This window comes from Aotus nancymaae, unplaced genomic scaffold, assembly GCF_030222135.1.
Source record: "Aotus nancymaae isolate 86718 unplaced genomic scaffold, 86718_ANA_hifiasm-v0.15.2.pri h1tg000048l, whole genome shotgun sequence".
NCBI lineage: Eukaryota > Metazoa > Chordata > Mammalia > Primates > Aotidae > Aotus > Aotus nancymaae.
In genome coordinates, this window is record NW_026988462.1 from 10590369 (window position 1) to 10601487 (window position 11119).

An 11119-nucleotide genomic window follows, 5' to 3' on the forward strand; every position below is an offset into this window, starting at 1 on the left:
TCCAAACAATCCAAAAAGAGGGAATCCTTGCAAAATCATTTTATGAGACCAACATCATCCTGATACCAAAACCCAGCAGAGACTCAATTCTGTGTGAATTTTTAAATAATCTTTTCATTCTCTCTAATAAACCCTACTGTGACTGTAAGTGGGAATGTGTTTAGTCTATGCATCAACTTAATGAGAACTGACAATCATGCATTATCTTCAGGACTAGGAACCTGAAATAAGTTTATCCATGTAGGTTCTCTTGAAATTTTCTCAATAGTTTCTTAGTGTTTATTATATAGCATATATATATATATCTTGTCAAACAAATATTTCATATTTCCAATGCTACTATAAAATATACTTCTAATGCTGCTATGAAGTTTACTTCCAATGCTACTGTAAACCATTTAAAAAATGCTTCCATTTATTTTTTTTTTAGTTTTTTCTCAGGAAAGTTTTATGGTTTTTATTATATAGCACTTAAGCATATCTTATTTAATATAAACATAAATCTTTCCCATTAAGTATATTACTATAAAATATGTTTGAAAATTCATTTCAGGTATTTATTATGCATATGTAGAAATACAATCAATTTGATACCCTATTACCATGCTAAATTCCCATATTAGTTCCAAAATCTTTTCTATAAATTCCTTTACAGTGTCTGCATAAATTTCATGGAATCTGTAAGCAAATATAAACTTAACATACTTTGCAAATATAATTGCCATTTATGTTTTTTTTTTTTGGTTTATTGCACTTGCTAGGACCTCCAGTATAATGTTGAATAAATAGGTGTTAATTTTCATCAAATGTTATCTGTATCTTTTGTCATGATTCTACATTTTCTCTCTTTTAGTTACTTAATATTTTGAATGTTGTTGCTTGATTTGCAAAACAGTTAAACTTACCTTTTATTCCTGAGGTAAAATGAAATTTACTTTTATTTATTATCCTATTAACTTATACCTTTTTTCAACTTGCTAGCCTTTTAAAACAATTTGTGAATTTATGTTCACAAGGAATATTAATATTTAGCTGTAGTTTGTTTCTTTGATTTTCCTTATGAGACCTTTCTGCTTGTGACCTTACTCTATCAGGGTAATATCAGGTTGATACTACTTTTATAAAACATTTTGGAAAATATTTATTCCTTGTTTATTTTCTGGAAGAGTTTGTGCTATTTTGCTGGTATTCATTATTTCTTAAGTAGCTGGTGTAATTCACTGTTAAAGTCAGACAGGCCTGCAGTTTTATTTATAGGAAATATTTTAAACTATAAATTTAACTTTTTAATTGGTGTAGGTATATGCAGGATACCTTTTTTCTTGATTGAGTTTAGAAAGATCTCTTGGAAAGTAAATTTTATATTGTTATTTCATGACATGGGACTTGTGGGCCTTTGAATGGTTATATATTCCTATTCTTTTTTATACGATAAAAAAAATCTCTGTCATATATTAGTAATCAGGTTTCTTAATCTTACAAACTACACTGTTGTGAAATAGAACTGTCTCTTTTGGGATAGGCTCAGATGTACACTGGCTATTAAAGTTCAAAATACCATTTCCCTTAAGCCAGATTTAGCTATAAATTGCAATTATGTTTTTGAACTGAATTTTACATAAAATCTTATATATTACTGTATTATTGTGTTGTTTGGAAAGTCCATTTTCTGACCTTATTTTCTTTTTTTTTCCTTTATGAGAGCTATCTTCCATTTTAAAACTTATTTGTTACTTTTTACAACATCCAATCAATAGATACATGTAGGCATTTTCTCCTTCTCTGTCTAATCCATAATATAAAGATTCTTATTCTAATTCAATACTATTGTCTGATATTTTCTAGCCACTTTTCTATGTATTGCACCAAATTTCAGTTAGATTCCTCTAGATCAGTTAAGCAACTCTTCAAATAAATTCATTTCTCCCACTTGTTGTGAGGACATAACTCTGACTAATGGTTGATAATGTCTGTGCTTTAAACAATGTTCCAATTCATGTTATCTTATTGTTTTACATTATGTAGCCAGTTACTTAATTTTTGCATCTATTTCTGTTCTAAAGTCTAATTTTAAACATTGATGAAAAGATCATATTTTCAAAATTCTTCATTTGGAAATAAAATTTATTCTACCTGCTTTTCAGCCTCAGGGATTTTGACGTATCAACGTTCACCATTCGTGTCTGCTTACCTGAGGAATTATCAATTTGTACTAAAGTGTTAACCATATCTCATGCACACCCACTATCTCTGGACCACAAACTATAATCCATGTCAAGTTTCTTCTCAAGATTATCTTAGTTCTTTTCAGCAGGGTGTCTTAAATCATCATTGTATATATTTTTGTGGTTGTTAGATCTTTAACTGTTTTTTAAAATGTAACAGTATAATATGATATAACATACAATTTATATAATATTCTACATATCAGTAACAAAATGGCAACCATATATATGAGATTATATATATATTTTTTTTTGAGACAGAGTCTCACTCTGTTGCTCAGGCGGGAGTGCAGTGACACTATCTCTGCTCACTGCAACCTCTGCCTCCTGGGTTCAAGCGATTCGCCTGCCTCAAACTCTTGAGTAACTGGGACTACAGACACGTGTCACCATGCCCAGCTAATTTTTTGTATTTTTAGTAGAGATGGGGTTTCACTGTGTTAGCCAAGATGGTCTTGATCTCCTGACCTCATGATCCGCTCCTTCTGCCTCCCAAAGTGCTGGGATTACAAGTGCGAGCCACTGTGCCCAGCCTTAACTGTGTGTTTGAGGACACCTCTGACATTCAATTTGGTTTCAGTTATGTTTTTCCTCAGGTTATTTTTTTCTGTTAATATTATGCAATGTATCCACTGATACCTACATGTAAAAATCTTTGAGTTCCTGGTATAAATGCCAATGCAAATAATATATTTAGTCTTTTATATATCACTGGTTCAAGTTTGTTTTTTTCCTTGTTTTTCCTCAGAATTTTTGCATTTATACTCATGAGAAGGATTCACTATATATTATTTCAACTTAATCTATTCTTGTTAGGTTCACTTTTCAAGGTTACACTGGCCCTGAAAAATGGGCTAAGACATGTTCCTTTTTCTTATTAAAATATGGGTGACTTTGATCAGTGTTTTTTTTCCTACAAAGAAGTATGGAAATTTCACTGGTGATAAAAACTATTCTGGTCTGTGGGAACGTTTTAAATTGTGGATGTATATATATGAATACACACACACACACACACACACAATCTCTTATCGTGTCAGTTTTAGAAAGATAAATGTGTGGGTGGTAATTTATGTATTGTCCGTTTTATCTACATTTTAAAATGTTTTGTATTCAGCTGTTCAACATATTCCAAGTTCTCTTGGTTTCCTTTTTGCAAACATTTCTTGACAGATACTGATATTCAAATTTTCCCACCCATGATCTTATGCGAATATCAGCCTTTCTTCCATTTGTCAGCATCTCATTGTCACTTCTGTTAAAATTCTCAGACTCTTCCCGGCTTCTTTAGAATTTCCAGGAGGACTGAGGAGAAAAAAGCTACTTTAAAACTAGCAGGTGCATGGAAGAGAAGAATGCTGCTGAAAATTGCCAGATTCACTGAGGGCAAAAGCAGCATCCAAGTTTGGACTCCCCTCTCTGCTTCCCTTTTTTAAATTGTCTTATTATGTTTTTATTTTTATACTTTCATTTCTGGGGTACTTGTGCAGAACGTGAAGGTTTATTACACAGGGATACACGTGCCATGGTGGTTTGCTGCACCTATCACCCCATCTTCTACATTAGGTATTTCTCCTAATGCTATCCCTTCCCCCTGCCCCCAACCACCCCCTCTCCAAACAAGGAGGGAAACATCACACACTGGGGCTTCCCTTTTTTTCTGAGATCTTAGCCCTACCAGCATTTTGTGCTTTAATAGATTCTTATGCTTTCTTACATAAATTTTTTGTTTGGTTGACATCAACAGGTGTGGTGGTCCATAATGAGCTAGCCACTCTGGTGGTCTTGCATATCCTACTGTGAGGAAAGCATTTGGATAATGGTCCCAGTTGCTGCAGTCTAATCCATCTCTATAATGGTGCTGAGACTATGCTTCTCATGATTGTTCCAACTGATGACTAAGCATGACAGATGCTCAAGCTAGCCTATTCCTATGAGCTGTGAGAATCCTCGGACAGGTGATTTTTCCTGTAGGAATTCCCATTGACCTTGTCAAATTTTCTTAATACTGCGTTGCAATTAAAAAATGTCTTTCCTGACTGGGCGCAGTGGCTCATGCCTGTAATCCCAGCACCTTAGGAGGCCGAGGCGGGTGGATCACGAAGTCACGAGATTGAGACCATCCTGGCCAACATGGTGAAAACCCGTCTGTACTAAAAATACAAAAATCAGCCAGGCATGTGGTGGCACATGCCTGTAATACCAGCTACTTGGGAGACTGAGACAGGAGAATCCCTTGAACACAGGAGACAGAGGTTGCAGTGAGCTGAGAATGCACCATTGCACTCCAGCCTGGGCAACAAGAGTGAAACTCCCATCTCAAAAAAAATAAATAACTTCTTTCCTTTCTCCTTTTATCACAGAGGTCAGGTTATAAAGCTGTTTGACATCTCTCCCAATTTCCTTATGCTCTCTGGGTCAGACCACTTCGCATCAGTTATCAATCCTGGGGAAGGCTCCAAACACGTCTACACATTGCATCTTGGAACTGGAGTCACTGAGAAAAACACAATGTGGTCAAACACTGGATAGAACAGGATAAGCTCAGTAGAGTGCTGTGGTCCCTCATGGATAACAGGTTACCTAGGCAGGTCCCCCAGGCAGCTGAGAAATGCCCCCTGTCAGACTGAAGCACAAGAACCCAATCCCTCCTCCATGGAATCTGAAATAGTAAAAACTGGGTGTGTTTCTGAGGACCATTGACTCACGAGCTAAAACAGAACAAAGGAGTACACACTGAGCTTATATGAAAAGATATTTGCCTATAAGACAATAGGCCCTGGAGAGGCTGTCTGGTCTTTTTATGTTTTGTTATAAAAATTTTCTAGGATCAAGGCCCATTCTTATGCAGTCAACTGGGAATGGAAAGACTCCACAAACTACCTTTCCCAGGAGCCTCTATTCCCTGTTGAGAAAATTACCTCAAGGCATTTACCTGCAATAAGTTGTTTGAGAATGTCTAATGCCGTCTTGATGTCGGATTTTTGTGTTACCCAGCTAACACAAGTGATGCCAAGAATGGCCTTAGAAATGCATCAGTAAGGTGAGGATTTGTGAGTGGTCCACTCCCTTGCTGGTGGGTGCAAAGGATGCTATCTCTGTTGGAAGGTGAGGCTCATATCATTCTTGGCACAAAGTCCCAGGTCAGTCATCTGCCAGTTGGTGGTAGCCAGTGTCAAAAGACAAGACTACGATACATTTAGTTAATGATTTAACTGGCTTTTGTTCAAGGTTCATGAACATGGGGTAGCATTCCATTCTATAGAGTAAGAGCTTCCCTGAGCTGAGCATAGAAGGATGCCTTCATAGGCAGAAAAAGGTGAAAGAAAGTAGAAATAATGAATGGGAAGTGAGTTGGTTGTTCCAGAGTTACTTTCCTTACAGAGTGAAAACAAGGGGACTTCCTTTTTATGCTAAATTCAGTTGACTCAAATCTTGCTCTTGTTTTTCTTTTTGAAAATTTGCCCATTTCAAATTTCATTATGTGACACTTAACAGGAGTGACTCCATTCTGGTTTGGGCCAAGGCCTAGTGCAATAGGCCAGTTCAAGACAATGACCTCCCATAAAACTTGTTCAGTACCATGCTTTATCGGTCGTGTGAAAACTGACTTAGTTGTCACAGAATGGAGTGGCAAACTTGGAGCCTACATATGGACCCAAGAGCTTAGACTAGTAATTATAATACCTGCTTCTGAAACCAACTTGTCAACATTTATGTGAATATTCCTTAAAGGAATCTAAAGGACACTTGGTGGTAAACTGACTGTATTGAGCTTCTCCCTTCCACGAAGGTGGTAGATACCTATTCCGCTTACAAGTCTGTTTTGCCGCCCTGGAGTCTGAGCCAGCATCTTCACTGGGGCTTATGGCATGACCGATAACACACAGAGTAGCTTCGGATCAGGAAACCCTCTTGACAGTGAAGGATGTGAGGGAGAAAGCCCAAACCCATGGGCTTCACCCTTTGTATCACACACAGAACCATCTATAAGCAGCTAGTATCACAGGATGTTGGAAGAGCTTCTAAATGCACCCTCCTCAAGTCCCAGGTCTGAGGCAATAATCAAAAAGGATTTCGTAGGAAGGAAAAGGTTGCTCCTCAATAGAAAGAACAGGTGGTCTTGAAACCAAGCAGGAGAAAAACAAGTGGCTCCACTTACCACTCTTCTCATTGACTTAATGAAGGATTTTATGCTTCCCATCCCTGCAAATCTGGTTTCATTAGCTTGAAGGTCTTGAACCTCAAAGCTGGTGTATTTTGGCGGGGCACGGTGGCTCATGCCTGTAATCCCAGCACTTTGAGAGGCTAAGGCGGGCGGATCACAAGGTCAGGACTTCAAGACCAGTCTACCCAACATGGTGAAACCCCATCTCTACTAAAAACAAAAATTAGCAGGGCATGGTGGCGCAAGCCTGTGATTCCAACTACTTGGGAGGCTGAGGCAGGAGAATTGCTTGAACTGGGACCCGAGGGGTGGAGGTTTCTGTGAGCCAAGATCCCATCACTGAACTACAACCTGGGTTACAAAGCAAGACTAGGTCTCAAAAAAAAAAAAAAAAGCCGGTATATTTTAATAACAAGAAGCAACAGGTGTCCCAATAGGCTACCATTTATGTCTGCCAGGGAAGTTCAGACTCCTTGTGCCCAAAATTTAGCAGGTGAAAAGAATTGTCACTATATTGGCAGGAATAATTGATCTTGATCAGTAGGAAAAGATAGGGGTGCTTTTACAAGGGAAGGGAAGAAATAATCTTTGTGATGTCCAGTTAATTCATTTGAGTTTTCATAGTAGTTCTGCATGTACTATGTTTATGAATGAACATATGCAGCAAACCTAAACCAAGAAGCATAAGATTATTAAGCATTCAGAAGCCACACAAGAAAAGCCAGTGTGACTTGCCAAGGTACTAGCTGAGAGTGAGAAAATTTTTAATGGATGACAGAGTGGGGGAATGAGTACCAACTGTGGCCCTGGGTGCATTTGCTGCCTGGACCTATAATTCATCCTACTGACTTTCCTCTTATGAGTTTCCTCTCAGGAAGAAAGGCCTGAAGATACAATAGAAGAGGCTTCACACAAATCTGCTGGAGAAGTGGATCTGTGTGAAGCAAAAGGAAGAGTGTCATAAAAATGCATATCTCAGATCTCCTACTACTAGGGTCATAAGCAACCCATGACTCCAGCTGCTGAGGTCTAAATCTGTCACTACTTTTGCTCGGAGTCCATTTCCTATGGAGGGAGTATTCTTAACCGGTTACTGAATTTGGCTGTGATATAAAAGTTGGCTCAGTCCTGTAAGTTTCCAGATTGTTCTAAGAGTGAACTGCACTGTGATCTGAGACTTTATGTTTTCTCTTCCTTTCATTCTTCTCTTTCAAAGGGTTTACTACTAGGTTGTAGTTTGATGGTTTTCCAGCCTCATCTGGTTTCTCAATACATAAAACTTCTTACAGTAAATCTTGTACATACATAATGCTTGCTTGGTCTCTGCCTTGTAGAGAACCTGTGGTAATACATCTTATTCATACAAGCGAAATTTAATAACAACATAAATTATTTGTTTTATTTAAGGTACTAGGGGAACACAAATAAAAATTTTAAAAATGAACTTTATGAAGAGGTTTCTCTGCTAGTACAGTAAGAAAAAATGAGAAGGGGTTTCAGGATGACTCACTAAAGAACTACACTCCTCTACAAAGAAGAGGCAAATTATGACTAGATAATCACACTTTGAAAAGATCATCCAAAACAAGGCATGGAAATTCAACAGATAAATGACAGGAAACACCTAAGCAAAGAAGGAGGGAGAAGCCTGGAAACCTGTTTGGCTGGGATGGGCTGGGAGCCTAGAGAAACTCCTCAATATGGAGGAAAGGTTAAGTGAGAGACCCGGTGATCCACATTCCTAACATGGACTACTGCAATCTTAGCCATGGTGGAGCCTCTCAAACTTGGCAGGTTCTAAAATAGGGAGCTGCCTGAGACTGTACAATGACACTTCTCCAGAGAGAAAGCTCACATCAAGTCCCACTCATGCCCCACATCCTAAGAAGTGCTATTTTGAGAGCCCAACCACGAACAGACAGCACCTTACACTGGGGCCTAACCAGACCTGCAGCTCCACATTCTTGGGGCCCCACCGAGATCCCCTACCTGTGGCCTCCACTGTGGCTGGCTGCTGTCACAAGGGCAGAAGAGTGGGCACTGGCAGCAAACTTAGTTCCTTGAGCAGCAGAGCCACAACGCATTTTCATGAGCCCATACAAAGTTCCCCGCCCATAGCTGCCATCACTACACGTTGCTGTCACTGGGGCTAGAGTGCAAGTGAAGCACACATTCCCCACCTGCCGGCCTAGACTGCTGCCCACCATTTTCGGTAGTAGAATCCCAATGTAAACCTACTGCTACTCTCCATCCAAGCGTTTTTCCAGGTTCCTGCATATAATTTCACCCCTGCCTATGACATCCAGTACCTGTGCACACCTTCAGGGGCCTAAGGGCAAGCCTGCCCAGCCTGGCTTCACAATCCTCATGCAAGAGCGTGAAGTCCAGGGACCTGGTAATTGCCAAGCCCCTGTCCACCAGCACTGGCACCTGAGCACTGCTCCTGGAAGCCTGGGATTGGGCCTCCTTTACCACACTGCTACCACTACAGCTGGTACCTAACTGCCTGTACCACATGTAGACCTGGAGACTGGTCAGCTCAGCTCAATACAACCATCATCAACTCCAGTATTCACTGCTCAGAGCCCAGAGGGTTGTCTCAACATGGTTAGTGTCATCTTTCACATCATGCCTGCTGCCTAGGAGCCCAAGAGATCACTCACACACCTAGCCCACAACTGCCACTACTAATATCCAAAGAAGATGATGCTTATAAGAGATGCTTATAAAACCATGAAAACAGGAAACCAAACACGACATGTTTGCACTCTTAAGTGGGTGTTGAACGATGAGAACACATGGACACAAGGAGGCAAACATCACACACTGGGGTCTGTTGGGGGTTGGGGGGATAGGGGAGGGACAGCAGTGGGTGGGGAGATTGGGGAGGAATAACATTAGGAGAAACACCTAATGTAAGTGATGGGGGGGATGGAGGCAGCAAACTACCATGGCATGTATATACCTATGTAACAATCCTGCAAGATCTCCACATGTACCCCAGAACTTAAGGTAAAATTTAAAAAAAAAAACAAAACATGAGAACTCATCACTATCATGAGAACAGCATGGGGGAAACCACCCCTATGATCCCCTGTTCCCTCCCTCAACACGTGGTGATTATGGGGATTATAATTCAAGATGAGATTTGGGTGGGGACACAGCCAAATCATATCAGAAACAAAGAATGAATACATTAAAATGACAGTACTGCCCAAACCAATCTACAGATTCAATGTATCTTTATCAAAATATCATTATCATTTTTCATAGAATTAGAAAAAAATTTTAAAATTCATAGGGAACCAAGACAGAGCTCAAACAGACAAAGCAACTCTGAATTTAAAAATAAAACACAACAAAACAAAGCTGGAGGTGTCACAGTACCTGACTTCAAGATATGTTACAAGACTATAGTACCCAAAACACCATGGTACTGTTATAAAAACAGACATGTATGCCAATGGAACAGAATAAAGAATCCAGAAATAAACTCACATGTTACACCCAAATGATTTTTGACAAAGGCACCAAGAACATACACTGGGGAAAGGACACGCTCTTCAGTAAATAGTGCTGGGAAAACTAATGTCCATATGCAAAAGAATGCAAGTGGACCAATATCTCACACCATATTTAAAAAGTCAACTCAAGAAAGATGAAAGACTTTAATATTAGACCTTAACTACAAAACTACATGAAGAAAACATTGGGAAAACACTTCAGGACATTGATCTAGATATCTGTGGCCAAAATCTCAAAAACACAGACAACAAAACCAAAAATAAACAAATGGGACAATTTTAAAGTAATAAAGCTTCTGCACAGCAAAGGAAACAACAGACTGAAGATAAAACATGTTTAGTGAGAGAAAATATTTGCAAACTATTCATTCATCAAGGGACTAATATTCATACTATGCAAGGCACTCAAATAACTCAATAAAAAAGTAAATAAATACAAATAATCCTATTAAAAGGACAGGAATACAAAGTTCTCAAAAGAAGTCATGCAGATTTCCAACAGATATATGAAGAAATGCTCTACATCATTAATCGTCAGGGAAATGCAAATCAAAACCACAATGAGATATCCTCTTAATTAAATTGAAATTGTTATTACTCAAAACAGAAGAAAATAACAGATGCTGCTTAGGATATGGACAAAAGCCTCTCATACAGTCATGGTGGGAATGTCAATTAGTACAGTAACTATGCAAAGCAGTGTGGAGATTAAAAAAAAAAATCTAAAAGTAGACTAGCATGTGAACCAGCAATCTCACTACGGGATATGTATCCAAAGGAAAAGCAATCAGTATATTAAAGGGTTACTTGCACTTACATGTTCATTGTATCACTACTGTGAATAACAGAGATATAGAATCAACTTAAGTGTCCATAAACAAGTGAAGAAGTAAAGAAAATGTCATATATATAGAATTAAATAGCATTCAGTAATGCAAATGAAATTATGTCATTTGTAGTAACATGGATGGCACTGGAGGATGGCTCTGGAGGTCATTATGTTAAGTGAAATACATCAGGCACAGAAAAACATATTACATGTTCTCATTTATAAGTGGGAGCTAAGAAATTTCATCAAATGGAAGTAGAGAATAGAATAATATTAATAGAAGCCAGAGGCTGGGAAAGATGTGTGTGTGCTATGGGAAATGAAGTTAGGTAATGGGTTCGAACTTACAGCTAGACTGAAGATGTAAGTTCTA